Here is a 15970-nt window from a genome sequence, read left to right on the forward strand (position 1 = left end):
CTTTTTGGACCGAGGTTTCCCTGTCTTGAGCGTTATACTCCACCTGGCGGGATTCCGGAGAACTGATTTGTCATATTTTCGTCTATCGCATCCAGCATGCAGCGGTGCATTCGAATACAGAACTTGTAAAACCGTACATCTCGACCAAAGGCCGGATTGCAAGTTTGCCAGCACAGTATTCGGAAAAGCAATGTTGAAATGAATAATTCGAAGGCTGAAGAGAGCATCGCAGCTTGTTTGCATGCTCTTGGAATCTGAGCACGTGTCACTTTCAGACATCGCTGTGGAAAGCTTTAACTTCGCAGTCATATCTCATGTAGGGCACCGATGGATAGTGTCTGAGCAGCGGTGACAAGGACTGCATTGAGGACTATAGACAGCCACCAGCAGCTTGCTCTGCCTGCGTGAACAAATATAGCATTATGAAAGCAACAGCGATCGCTCTTTTTGGACCAGGAAATCAACAATGCGCCAAAAAATTTAGACAGTAATGGCACAGCCCCGTTTAATAGCAGGAGGTCTTTACGATTGCGACAGAATAGTGCAGCACTTACACGAGTATATATGGTAAATTCTCAAAGCGAGTTGTTTCTAACTACCAGCACACAGATGGCCGAAGCACTACTTATACCGAGCGTTCCCGCTTTCCAGAGAAGTGTGCTGGAGGCTGGCCTACAACCCGTAACGCTACTATGCTCGAGGTCGCGGGTTCGATCCCGGGCATGCATGGCGGACGTACTTTGATGGAGGCGAAAATGCTCGTGTACCTAAATTTAGGTGCACGTTCAATAATCTCAGGCGGCCCAAATTATTCCGGAGTACCTTACTGCGACCTTCCTGATAATGAGATCGTGGTTTTGTCACGTAATACCCCAGAATTTTGATGATGACGATTATTGTGGTTTATTGGCGCAAGGGCCAGATGTGGCCTAAAGAGCACCAAGACGATGGTAATGGCTTGTTAGTGGTATATGAATAGTCAATTAAATGAACATTAGATGTAGCATGACTGTAAAGGGGCCTAAAAACAGTCGCTGTAAAGTGCGTAACATCTATACGTAATAAGATTATGGCAATGACTAATGATGTGTACTATAGACATGAACAATACATTGCGAAAGAATCATATGACTTACAAAATATTACAGATGCAAGAATTAGCCAGAAGCAGAAGTGCCCAAACAGAGCCCTTGAGACACAAGGGCCTGGAGGCATGTGCTATAAAAAACTATCACAGCAGCATCCTCTGGAGAGAGGATGCGCTACGAACTTATTGGGCTAATAACATGTAGCACAACATCATTCACGAATGCGAGGACTGCTTCGGTGCTAAAGAGCGGTTCTTTACCGAGAAACATAGCGGGATGGAGAGGGACACAATAGTGATATGCTAGCGGAAAATGTTTCTTTCTCTTTCGGCTTCCCGACACTCCAGCAGGACCTGGAGGACGGTGTGCCACATCTACCACAGGTTGAAGGATCATCACCCCTCAATAGAAAATTGTGAGTACCATATGTGTGTCCTATTCTCAGACGACAGAATAGGACAACAGTTCGTCGTGTTTTAGTTGTACAGGGCCAGAACCCTAACTGTGGCTTAATCAAGTGGAGCTTATTATTTGCTTCGGCGTCCCACAAGCGTTGCCAGTGGCTTCGCAGTTTCTTTCGCAAAAAAGGTTTCAAATCTGTTGCAGGAACAGCATCTGTAGGAATAATAGCGGGTGATGTGACTGATGTGGCCATTTGGTCGGCAAGAACATTGCCCTCGACGCCTCTATGCCCTGGCACCCAGCATATAATGACATGCTGGTTAGTTGCGTATGCTCTACAATGAACAGAATAGAGCTCAATGAGAACAGGGTTTTTCTGTTTACAGGGTGACTTCAAGGCTTTTACTACGCATTGGGAGTCTGTAAATATAATAGTTTTTTGAAGTTTTGATTTCTTTATATGCTTTGTAGGTGACAGTATTGCGTAGGCCTCAGCCGTAAAGATGCTTGTTTCGGGGTGGAGCACGCCGGATTCCGAGAAGGATGGACCGACGGCTGCACAAGATACTCCGAGAACCGATTTAGAAGCGTCTGTGTAAAAGTCTGTGCACGAGTAGTTCGACTGTAACTCTAGGAAATGCATTCCGAAGCGTGCTTTGTAACCTCTACAAATGATGTATCACATGCTACTACCTGCCACTCCCAAGGTAGTAACAGCTTGGCTGAAGGCAGTGGGATATCCATTTTTTCGCTAAGCTCCCTGACACGCAGTGAGAAAGGCTGTCTTACAGAGGGACGATTACGAAAAAGTGTAGCACACGTCATACCGTTAACGGTATTAAAACACGGATGCTGATGATTAGAGTGGACTTTAAGGAAATATGTGAGGCTGGTGTATGTTTTCTGCAGATGGAGTGACCACTCATTTGATTCGACGCATAAACTTTCAATGGGGCTTGTTCTGAAAGCGCCATTGGCCAGGCGGATACCTAGATGGTGGACATCTTCAGTGCACTAGGGGCGGCAGAGTGATATACAGCGCTCCCATGGTACAATCGTGATGAAATGAGATTCATTAAACACTTCCTGTTGCTACCCCAGGATGTGTGAGATATGATTTTCAGTAAGTTCATTGTTTTTAGACATTTCTCCTTGAGATATTTTATATGCGGAATGAAAGTAAGTTTAGAATCAAGTATGATGCCTAGGAACTTGTGCTCTTTGTTCACAGGTATTTGTTGTCCATACATTTCGATAGTGGGATCTGCAACAAGCGCTTTCTTCCTGGTGAAAAGAACACAAGAACTTTTGTGGGGGTTCACTTTTAATCCGTTTTCGTCTGCCCACTTGGATATTTTGTTTAGGCCCTGTTGTACTTGTCTCTCACACACTGTGCGGTTACAGGATTTGAAACCTATTTGTGTGTCGTCTACGTAGACGGAATAAAAAAATAGCTGGTGGTAATGAAGCACGAAGTGTGTTCATCTTCACGATAAACAGTGTGCAGCTAAGCACACCTCCTTGGTGTACACCAGTTTCCTGTATAAATGGACGCTACAATAGATTGCCGATTTTCACGCGGAAGGTACGTTTAGACAAATAGCTTTCTATTATATATAGCATATTTCCACGGATACCCATTCCCGACAAGTCTCGCAAAATTCCGTAGCACCAAGTTGTGTCGTACGCCTTTTCCATATCGAGAAATATCGACAAGAAAAACTGTTTGTGTACAAATGCGTCACGGATATGTCCTTCAATACGCACAAGGTGATCAGTTGTAGACGGCCCTTCTCTAAAGCCACACTGCCACACTGATAGGGATCAAGCATTTTGTTCAGTTCAAGGAAATGTATAAGTCGGCGATTAATCATTTTTTCAAAAAGCTTACACAGGCAACCTGTGAGAGCTATCGGGCGGTAACTTTCTGCCGAGGAAGGGTCTTTACCTTGCTTCAAAATTGGAATAACAATAGCTTCCTTCCATGAGGATGGGAGGTATCCGGCAGCCCAGAGAGAGTTGAAGAGTGCCAGAAGTGTCATCTGTGTGTCAGTGTGTAGGTTTTTAATCATGTCACACATGATTCTGTCAGCTCCCGGTGCACAGCTACTGCACACGCTCAAGGCAGCTCTCAGCTCGGCAATAATAAAAGGACGGTTGTATGGTTCGTTCGGTCGGCATTTGCGATCCAGTGACTTAAGTTCAGCTACTTGTTTATATTTAAGAAATGATTCTGAATAATGCATGGAACTTGATACACGCTCGAAGTGTTCGCCCAGAGCGTTGGCCTGGTGTGTGTGTGTGTGCGCGCAAAAACTTTTTATTTACAAGAGTCCTGAGGCTCGACTATTTCAAGTCGAGGCGGGCCGCTCTGGTCTTCCAAGGTATTCCCTTGGTCGTCAACTAAAGGCAATGGGTGGACTTCCTGCCCCTTTAGCTTTCTTAGGCCATTCCATACTTTAACCTCTTGAGTGTAGGCTGTTATGCCAGAGAGAAATCTCTTCCAGCTAGCCCTCCTTGCCTGTCGCCGCGTACGCCTTCCCTGTGAATTTGCCAGTTTAAATTCTATAAGATTTTCCGCAGTCGGGGAGCAACGCAGTGCTTCCCACGCTTTTTGTTTCTTTCGTGCCAATCTGCACTCCTCATTTCACCAGGGGACCCGTCTTTTACATGAGAGACCTTTTGTTTGTGGAATGAATTTTTCAGCTGCGTGGAGTATAAAACCAGTAAAAAACGCTACTGCGTCATCAATACTAAAATCTTCTGATAAGTAGGTTGATTCTTTAAAACCTTTCCAGTTAGCCGATGTTATTTTCCAACGGGGGGCGTGGGAGTGGAGCGCCATGTTCTAATATCAAGGTCAACGTCACAGGAAACATGTCGCTCCCAAATGGATTTTTAACAACATTCCATTCTATATAAGGAAGGAGGGTAGCAGAGCCAATCGCTAAATCTATAGAAGAAAATGAATTACGATGGGTGTTATAATAGGTGGGCTCTTTTTTGGTAAAGAGACACGCACCAGAGGTTATTAGAAAGTTCTCTTTAAGCCGACCCCTGGCATCACACCGGGAGTCTCCCCACAAAGTGCTGGGAGCATTAAAATCACCGGTGATAATGTATGGTTCCGGGAGCTGGTCAGTTAGCGTGTAAAATTCCGTTTTGCTGAGTTTGTAATCTGGCGGTATGTAAATACAACAAATCGTTACCAACTTCTTGAAAAGTATCGTCACACGGACATCGCCTCAAGTGGTGTCTGAAGAGCGAGATTATGGCAAGCAACAGATTTATCTACAATTATTGCTACACCTCCGGAGGAGGCAACAGCATCGTCTTGTCTTTACGGAAGATAGCATATTCTCTGAGGACGTTTGCTTGTGTGGGTTTCAGATGTGTTTCCTGAACACACAACACCTTTGGAGTATATTTATTAAGGAGTTCCCTAATATCGCCGAGGTTATGGAGTAGTCCTTTCACATTCCATTGTAAAATTTGAGTTGCCATTTTGGATGTGTTTTTGTGCTGTGTGTTCAAGGATGCAAAATTAGCTCACAGAGCCCTTTCCGGGCGCCGTGATGCGGGGTTTGTCTTTTTTGGAGTGGTCGATGAAATCGCGCCGCTCCTTAGGCGCTCACTGCGCCCTCACGCTCGGTGTTGTGTCCATGGCCTCTTTCGAGGCGCTGGACACGCGCTCTTTCGAACGACGTGGTTGACTTGAAAGCCTCGCCTCAAAAAACGGGGCCTTGGAGCCCTCTTTGGATGGCGGAGCAGTACTGGCTGCACCCGCCAAGGGGGCGGATGGCGTCACCGCTTGCTCACAGCCGCTTGCTCACCGCTTGCCAGACAGCCGCCGAAGGCCGTTGTTGTGCAGCCCCCTGGCGCACCACTTCGGCAAAGCTGGTTTTTGGCAGGTAGGACACCTGCCGACGTGCCTTTTTAAACGAAATGTTTTGTTTTACTTTATTTCTAACAATTTCCTTCTCTTTCTTCCAGCATGGGCAGGACCGCGAGTACGCGGCATGCTCCCCATTACAGTTCGCACAGTAAAGAGAGTTTTCACAGGATTCAGAGGTGTGTTCATGATTACTGCATTTCGCACAAGTTTTCCGGCCTCGGCAGTTCTGTGAACTGTGCCCAAATCGCTGGCACTTGAAACATCTCAGAGGATTTGGCACGTATGGTCTTACACGAAGTTTGATGTAGCCGGCCTCGATGGACTCGAGCAAAACACTGGAATTGAAAGTAAGTATCAGGTGCTTAGTCTTGATTTCTTTTCTGTCACGCCTCATTTTAATTCGCTTAACGTTGATGACATGCTGTTCACTGAAGTCCTCCAAGAGTTCAGCTTCAGTCAGTTCCAACAAATCGTCGTCTGAGACAACGCCGCGGGTGGTGTTCATGGTGCGGTGCGGGGTTACAGTTACTCGGATGTCCCCAAAGAACACTAGATTGGGCAGCTTTTCATATTGCTTCTGATCATGGAGCTCCAAGAGGAGATCACCACTGGCCATCCTTGATGCCTTATAACCTGGAGCATCAGTAAGCGATTTAGAGACTAGAAAAGGGGATATATTTCCGTACTTGTTTTCCTGCTTTTTCAGTGTGAATTACATGGAATCGTGGAAAGTTTTGTTTTTGATGTCCAAAGAACTGGAACTGGTCTTCGGTGCGCCCTCGTTTCAGACGGCGAACAGAGAGTGATGGGAAGGAAGTAGCCATAAGGATATATAGATTTTTCGGCAGCAACGCCAGCCACTCACCGTGGACCCCAACAAGGGGACGATGCAGGGCCTTTAAACATAGGTCCCGCTGACGCCAGCTGTACGTCACCACTATAACCGAACATGAAATAACCTAGGTTGGCTACTCACACAGGGTTAACCCTCGCTGCCAAGAAGATCGGAAGTAATATAGAACAGAGTAGAAGACAGGAGAGATGAAGAGGTGAGAGAGAAAGACGAAGATTGGAGAGAGAGACAGGAAAAGGCAACTACCGATTTCCCCCGGGTGGGTCAGCGCGGGGGTGCCGTGTACGTGAAGCCGAGGCCAAAGGGGTGTGTTGCCTCCACCGAGGGGCCATAAAGATCCAAGCACTCAGCATTGGCTCAACCCCCAGCATCCCCTTTTCCCCGGACACGGATAAGCCACGCACGGTTAAGCGCGGGAGGGTCCAACCCCCATGTGCTCAGGTACGTGGTGGCGCAACTCACCAAACGCCTGCTTGCGCAGACGCTCCTGCGGGGGCCCCAAAATTTTGCTATTAACCTGTGGCTAACCTAACCTTCTCGAGTTAGGTTAGCTTATACATAGCTTCTTGAACAATTCTCCACCTTACGGGATTCCGGAGAACTGATTTGTCATATTTCCGTCGATGGTGTGTGTGTGTGTGTGTGTCCGCCGTGCAAGTTGGGCAATCAGCAGTGGACGATAGTACAAGCCTTGGGACGAGTCGCGCGTTCGCTTTGAAACATCGTGATTGCCCAGGCCTATCTAGCATGTAGCGGTGCATTCGAATACAGAATTTGTAATACCGTATATACTCGACTAATGGCCGGATTGCAAACTTGCCAGCCCAGTATTCGAAAAACAATGTTGAAATAAATAACTCGAAGGCTGAAGAGAGCGTCGCAGCTTGTTTGCATATCTTGGACTCTGAGCACGTGTCATTTTCGGACATCGTTGGGAAAAGCTTTGACGCCAGGCAGAGTCATATCTGACGCCATGTAGGGCACCGAGGTCGACTATCCATGAGTGTGCTACCGAGCCAGATCTGAGTAGCACTGACAGGAACTCTATTGAGGACTATAGACAGCCACCAGCAGCAGCTTGGTGTGCTTGTGGGAACAAATATAGCATTATGAAAACAATAGCAACGGCTCTTTTTGGATCAATACAACATCAATCAAGAAACCGCCAGAAAAATTAAACCGTAATGGCCCACCCCCGTTTACTGAGCGAACCTCATTACGATTGCGAAAAAATAGTACCGCTCTTACACGAATATCCACGAACTACCAGCACCAGCCTACAACCCGTAACGCGCGGCCGTATTTTGATGAGGGTGAAATGCAAACACGCTCCTGCACTTAAATTTAGGTGCACGCTAAATAAGCTCAGGCGGCCCAACTTAATCCGGAGTGCGACCTGGCTGATAATCAGATCGTGGTTTTGGCACGTAATACCCCAGAATTTGGCAATTACCTCTTGCAATTAACCTGTGGCCTTGAGTCCCCAGCGGCTACGGAGCACCTGACCAATATTGTGGTCAGGCCTGCGACGCGGCAGAAGGTTCTAATAATGTCTGGAAACTGAACCCGGCAATGTTTAACAGACGAACCCTCTCGAATTAGGTTAAGTTAGCACAGCAGCTAATCCTGTTGCCTGATAATTTTTGAAGAATTGTTGAAGACTTTTTGAAGATATGGGATATTATTGGCCTTAGTGAGGTTAGAATAACAGGTGGTTATGCACTGCAGACTAATGGCCACACCCTCTGCTACACAGGTCTTTCAGATAAGAGAGAATGCGGGGTAGGATTTCTAATTCATAAGGAGATGACGGGCAGCATAGATGAATTCTACAGCATTAATGAAAAGGTAGGAGTCGTCGTAATAAAGCTAAGTAGGACATATAGATTAGATGTAGTAGTACATACCTATGCACGCACAAATGGAACAGTTTTATGAGTATGTTGAATTAGCAATGAGACAGTTATAAACACAGTATACTGCATTCGTGGGCGACATCAAACAAATAGGGGGAGGGGAGCAGGCTGGGCAACAAGCTATAGACAACTACGGCATTCTTCCAAGGAGCAGTAGAGGACAGATGTTTGTAGAATTCGCGGAAATGAATAGACTCTGAATAATAAATACCTTCTGTAGGAAAAGGACCTGGAAAAGAGCTAATGAAGAAACAAGAAATGAAATACATTCTGCTGAACTCAGCATAATGCAGGATTTAGAAGTGTTGGGTAGAGTAGGGTAAAAACAGAAGAATGTAGGCTGGTGCTCGAAAACAAATATGAAGCTTTAGAAATCGAATAATAATATGTCGTTTTTTATTGGTGCAAGGGCGAGATATGGCCAAAGAGCGCCATGGCATATGGTGATGGGCCCTCAATGTATTACGAAAGGAGTGGACAGTGAGTTCCAAATGGTAAGTACAACGTGGCTGTCAAATGGCCTAAAACAACTCGCTGTCAATTGCGTAAAAAAATTGCGTAAATAAAGTGCGGCGGCACAACTTTCGTTGACCATCGTTGACCCATTGGCCATCGTCGCCGTGTGGCTATATTCAGGACTCTTAAGTGCAACACTGGCCTTCAAATCTTACGACAACTGGCCTGCATATGCAGGTCTGGTATGTGCACGCCTCATCTGCGCTTCTTCGATGCATTCCTTTGCTACTGGAAAACTCTGAAGCGTCAGAGGCTGTATGGAGAATCTTATCATTCCAAGATTCTCAAGAGGAATCAGCAGCGCCACAAAACAACCGCCTTTCACTTAGCGTTGTGTCCTCGAACTGTGCCTGCATTTCCAGCAACGTGACATTTTCCTTGCTTAGACTTTCAGCCCAGCTTTCGTATACCTTGTCATTCTCGTTCACCATCGCTATAACACGGCCTTGCTTCAACAACAGCGATTCTTACGCTATATACTTGTCTCTTATTTCATTTCATTTACAATTATTACATCGGTCTGCAGAACATTCCGAGCCTGTTTCATTCCGTTCACGAAACCAATAACGACTTTTTTTTCGGGTGCAACTTAGGGATTTGCGGCATTACTGTATGCGCACGTGTATCGTGATTACTATATACGCAAAAACAGCCGATTAACTGCCTTTCCCATGCGCTTTCTGCTTACCATGCTATCGTTACAGATCAAGACTATTACTAACTGAATTAACAAGCGTGGTGTGAGCGCGCACAAACAAACATGCATAGATCACACTGAATGACTGCAGACAACGACAGTCAAAACGCTGGCAGCAAGCGCATACGCCGCAGCGGGCGAAGGTACGTGCGGTCTATCGCTTCAACGGAAACTGAGCGGCGAATGCACAGCGCATACAAAGGTCATAGCCGTGTGGAGGTAAGAGACGGTGCGGCGGAGCGACGAGCGCGGTTGTTGGCAGAGTAGAAGCGCCCCCCCCCCCCCCCTCGCTCCCTCCAGCGCTCGCTTCCCTCTTCCTTGCTTGCGCATGGGAGATTGAGTGCGTTCGCGCTCCGTCATAGCGTGCGTCCCCGCACGCTTCCGCTCTGGCTTACGGCGCGCGGGGAATATTTTATCTATACGGAACCTCAGGGCGACGGCGACGGCAGAAATCCGGTTGAAGTGTCCATATAATTGCTATCACAATAATAACTACTACACCATCTGACGCTGACGCCACGGCGGGGACGCCGGGAGGTACAGGGACTCGCTCCGCACTTTCCACGAGATCTTGACTCATTGTCATCTTTCTCGGAGGGCTTTACCACTGCCTCACCCTAGACTCACTCGACCGCAGTCGTCGGCCTTTAGGATGCTCAAAACGGGGTCTTTCCCTTCGAGGGGCAGGTTTAGTCACTTCTCGCCCAACATCGAACCGCGATGTCCGGACTGCGGAGAGGCGTATTGCTTATTAGCTCATATGCTCTGGCAATGTACTGCGTTACGCGACACAGTGTTCATCAACGAAGAGAAATGGGAGGAAGCCCTTAAAAGCGGCGACCTCTCGGCTCCACTTCGGGCTGTCCAGAGGGCCTGCGAGAGGGCGGAGGGCCACGGTTGTCCGGTCCCTGTGTGGGAGCGGCCCGCGACTGTTACCGACTCCCCCTGAAAGGGGGTGTCCCAACGCAGTTCCTGAAGACCTGAATAAAAGTTCTTTGTCTGTCTGTCCTCGTTGTGCTACTGATACACTATCCCCCTCTCCTGCGCAGGTATTTGGTTCGATACCGTACAGAGTAGTGTAAGGGCCACACTTCTCCCAATTTTAAAGGGGTGCAGGACCAAACCTTTTGGTCAAAATCAGTGTTGTACTGAATGGCGTTCCTTGACCTAGTTCCTTTTGGCGAGGAATGCAGGAACGCCATCGTTCCGTTAAGGATCGGTGGAACTCTAACAGTAACTCGTAAAGATTAACGAAGGAAGGGCGTTCCCTCCGCCGTTCCTTCTGTAAACGTTCCACAGCTTTGAACAAACGCACGCACGTACGCAGAACATCATGCAGGGTGGATGGGCGACGCAAGGCAATATTTGCGGATGGGCGACGCAAGGCGCAAGGCAATATTTGCCTGTCACGTGACTGGTGCATTTCATTTTGTGAGTTCCTCCGTTAGATTTTTTTTTATGACTACGCCTCAAGATTGTCACGTGACGCGCTCCCTCCTGTAGTTTCTTTACTCCATGCCAGCCTGTCGGACACCAACATCGATATGTAACACTTGCTGAGTTCAAAGAAGGGTCATTACTAAATTGCGAATATCTATTCTGGACATTTTTCTTTTTCACTCATACTGCATGATTGAACTAGCATTCATAACACCCATGTATTGTTCCTTTCGATGCGTTTCTTGTGCAAGAAATATAATTATATCCTCCTAAGAACCCTTGTACAATACATTGCACATTGCCTTCAACCTTTTTTTTTTTTTTTTGAAGTACACTCGGAAGTAATTACGCAAGATATTCACTATGGCTATGATGTACGGTGTATTTGCAACTGTAAAGAAGTGGTTTACTCATATGCTTGTCATCCGCTTTCCATAAATTTGACAATGCATTGGTCTAGACTTCTGTGCCGTCCCAAACGGCCGAAAGCAACCTCGAGGCATGTTTCGAAGTCACCGAGATTGCGTGAAACTACCGGACGCGGCAGCAACATGGCAATATACTACACGCAGTTCCATCTTCGTCTCAGCGTTTAAACGATTAAATGCAGTTTTTACCACAGCTAACATGACGAGATGATGGAGATACGTCATTTTTGGCATGTCCCCCTGGTATTCATATTTTAAAAATTGCTTTTCAAGTTCATAACTTAACAGTATACATAATAAAAACCACCTTGAAGAGCGATTATGTCCCGTTCTTCTGTTCGGGTCTCAGGAGAATATTGGTGCATGTGAGTAACTTTCTATTTGCACATCTGAAGCGCAGTATCCTGACTGCGTATTTAAAGACCGAAGTGGAAAGTGGCATCTGCGTTGCACTTGTAATAGACAAGCAGCAGGGCTTCCTGAAAAAATTCGTCTACGAGCGCCCCCCCCCCCCCCCCCCCTTCTTTGGATTCTTTTTATCTCCAGATATTCTGCCGCCGGCGATGTTCAAATTCGTATAATATACGTAGCTCGATGTGAGTTTTAAATTGCTTACTTTATTTCGCCTCAGGATTATCCGACACTATATTATAATTTTTTTTCATCAAATGTAACGTTAATCTAATGACGCGTTCCAATGTTCGAAGTGTAACTGAAACGCGTTCCTTTCGCATTAAAGTAACTTGTAACGATAACTCGTTCCATGATTGGGAAGGAATGACGAACGAGCTTTCGTTCCTGCTTTAGAGGAACGTACACAACACTGGTCAAGCATTGGAGGACGCTTAAGCTTAGCCTTTATGAGTGGTAACCGAGAACGATATAGGAACCCGTTCGCATCACAGTTTTGTTTCCGTGGGCTTCACCGCAAGAGAGAACATGGGAAAGCAAGCTTACAAAGACCAAGCTTACACCAATCCCCTTAATGTCGGCTTCACTTATAAACAGAAGTGCATTGCTGAGAATACGTTTTTGCAGGGGCAACGTAAGTCGTTTTCTATTAAAATCTGAAGGCTTTAGCACCTTTTTTATTATTTTATTAATTGTTTGCTATTGCCCCGACGCACGCGCGTGTCCAAAACAGATTAGGCAGGCGATGTCAGAATTTGACCTGCTGAGGAGGCGAGCACCATCTAGATAGCATTTTCGCAAGTAAATTACCCGAGCGCGTCGTGTTGGTATGGTAGAAATGCTGGAAAATGGGGATGTGTTTGAGTTTCCTCGTAACAGAATTATGTTTTCTCGTAAATTCAAATTACAATCCGACATTACTGCTTTACTTACTGCTTTAATTAATTACTTAATTAAGGATTTCACTGTGAGAAATTCAATTTTTTTCCCCAAAACCCTGCACCACGCGGAGGGCCTGCGCGGTCGGGGTGGTTGGGGATGATTCTTTCCGCCACGGACATCGACGCCGGCACTGACGCCGACGCCGGATTTTCAGTGACAAGGGGCCTTTACACTGATCTCCACTAGTGGGCCCTTAACGCTGTCCCGTCAAAATGGTTCCGGCGTAGACGGTGACTTCTGCACAACCCGGATTCCATCAGTGGTCAACGTGCAGCTCTCGCCATCTAGTAGCAGCTCGCGGATGTACTCAGCGCGCGAAAATTCGCCGATGCGCACACGGCATCGGGGCACCGAGCGCGATTGCTTTTACCTTAGACATTTTTTTCTTTCCCCAAACTGTGCTTCCTCGAACTGTCCAAGCACTTGTTCTTCTCCACTTAATGAGTTCTAGAAGTATCCGTTGACGGTTTCGGTAAAACTGCTCTTGGAGGCATATACGCACCGTAGTTTCGGTTAAAAGCTATCTCTTGCCGTTCTCTTCGAAAAGGGACGACGCGTCTTTCTCTTCACACAACCACTTCGCACCAAATTCATTCTTTAGCGATGTGTACACCCCGAGTGCTCATGCAAGACGTCCTGTGCACGAGTGAGTTCATCATCCTTTCTATGTGTTTTCAGGAAGTATCCGTAATGACCTTCAATTTGCAGGCGTAGAAGGCTATGAAGAGCTGTGCGGGTTTCGTACGCAAGCTAACTTTTGGATTTACTGTTGAGGCATTTGTGTCGCTTGTTAAGCTAGCGAGTAACAAACAGACACACACGCCGCCCATTTCGATCCAAATCAGGCCTTACTATTTGTTCGACACCGTGACGATCAAACCAAAGTTGTTAACTTAGCTTTTGCTACTTGGACGCACAGTATCATTGAAGGTTTGTCGTTGTCACTGGGATCTGCCGTCTCTGTTGACGCTGCCAGTCCTAAATAAAATGTTTGCCAATCTGAGCAACTGATACATAAAAGACAGCGAAGCTGTGTAAGCGAGTTCTCAGGCCGATAGGGACCACTAGAGGGTGAATATTTTGATGGATCCGAAGCTACTTTACACAAACTTCCTTATTTGTACGTACTGGAGATTTGCCGACTACAGAGAACTACACGTGCCTTGGAATCCTACAAGACGCTGTTTTAAGCGCTATTCTTTCCAACCTCACGATTCTTGCGCTGGCCGACTCCCTACTAAAAACAGTGAGTGTCCAAATCTACGCCGACATCTGCATATGGGCATCAGCAGTGACTCGCCTTCAGGTTCCTGCAAGGCTACAGTAGGCAGCAACACAGGCATCTGGCTATCTTTGCACACAAGGCCTAACCATCTCGGCAGAACAATGGGCATTATTTGCTTTTACGCAAACAGCGATAATTGGTTATCCAGTATGCATCAATGGCCAGCCTATCTTCTACCAGAGAAATCATCTGTTTTTGAGTGTCATTGTTAACCGGGACGTCTCCTGGAGCCCACAGGTTGCCCACTTAAAGAATACGCTAATATCTATTTCCGCATCGTCAAGTTCATCGCCGGCAAAACATGGCGATCATCAGTGGGGTTTATGCCAGAGTTGTACCGAGCAATCTTTATCGAATTCCTGTGCCATAGCTCTCCCATGCTTTCTAAACCTTGCAAGTGAAAACTTCGAGCACTTCCGAGCGTGCAAACACAGACACTACGCGTTTGCCTCGGTCTCCGCCGAGCCTCTCAACAGCAGAAACAGTTATAGTGGCTTGAGACCATCCGATCATGACATACGTTACCACCAACACGCTTACAACTCAGATCACAGTTGCCATGAAGCTATCTTGCTTGTCTGCCAGAATGACGACCACAGGCGTCATTTTACAACGTAGTCAGCACTCACCGTCGGCCTTCACCAACACCGCCTAGATGGCACAGGCCTACGCACTCCGATCTATGACGTCATGCTACCTGGCCCAAAATTTTTATTGCCAAGGCTGGCGTGACGAAAGCGGTGACGTCAAAATCACTGTTGCTTACGTGGGAGCATCCCCATTACATTCTATCGCAGTCGGGTGAGGTAGCATGACGTCATGATCGGAGTGCGTAGGCCTTGTGCTATCTAGGTGGTGTTGCCTTCACACCCTCGGAACGGTCACCGTCAGCCTTTTGGTGTTTACACGAACCTGATGTGCGTATTTCCGTTCCAGGGATACGAAAGAAGACTGACTTGTCTACCTTGACTTTGAAGCAAGCAACTCTGGATTGTTTGCATACTTTCTTTGACCAAGTCCACATATATACGCATGGCTCTTCCACTCACACCAGCTCCACCGGCGCAGTGGTTATCCCATCACGATCAATAGGCACCAGATACAAGATTTCTCACGTCACAACATCGACCGGTTCGGAGCCTGTTGCCCTCCGAGGCGCCATTGATTATATTGTAACAACCAACCGGCTAATCAGTGAGTAATATTCTGCGGCTGAAAAGTGGCCCTACAATGTCTTTTGTCAGTTCTTCATCGCGGGTCCTGTGAACAACTCGTGTCGGAGATTGGAGAAACGCACCGTCATTTTATCGCGAAAGTACACGACGTCGTGTTTCAGTGTCTGCCGGGTCATTGCGGTATGTCTGGTAACGACCTCGCCACCGAAGCTTCTAGGAAATCACACGATGGAAGAAATCTTGTTTCTATGCCTATATCGAAGACTCACGCAGCCTCTAAGTTAAGCAAGCTAGCGCACCGTATGATATTGGAGAGGTGGCACACACCAGAATTTACCCAGCATCCATTGCATTCTCTCGGCATTACCTAGGCTTCCGCGGAGTGAGGAAGCAATGCTGTGCCCTTACGCTTGGGCATTGCATTCACCAATGCATATACATGTCTAAATGGAATGACCGATAGCAACGAGTGGAATGTCTGCGGTGTCGAGGAGAATATAGAACACCTCCTATGCTACTGCCTATCTTTTGAAAATGAAAGGCATGACCTGTGCACAACTCTAAATCATTTGGATATAGAGCACCACTCCCCTTGAACAAGATCTTGGGACCATGGTCTCGCATATCGCAACTGCAACAACTGCAAAAGGCCATAAAAGCGCTGATGCAATTTTCGAAAGCTACCGGATTGAGTGACCATCTGTGATATAGAGCAGAAAACCTATGTTGGGGATATCCACATCGGACGTTCCCTTCTTCTCTTAATCCTTCCCTCCGCTTTTTCCTTCCCCCCAGTAAAAGGTCCTGGTTAACCTCCCTGCCTTTCATTCATCCTTTTTCTCTCTCTCTTATCTAATGGCTGATGTGAGTGATGATAACGGTTTAAGATAGTATTACAGCAAATCTGTTAATGCGACTGGTA

The sequence above is a fragment of the Dermacentor silvarum genome, chromosome 11, assembly GCF_013339745.2.
Source record: "Dermacentor silvarum isolate Dsil-2018 chromosome 11, BIME_Dsil_1.4, whole genome shotgun sequence".
NCBI lineage: Eukaryota > Metazoa > Arthropoda > Arachnida > Ixodida > Ixodidae > Dermacentor > Dermacentor silvarum.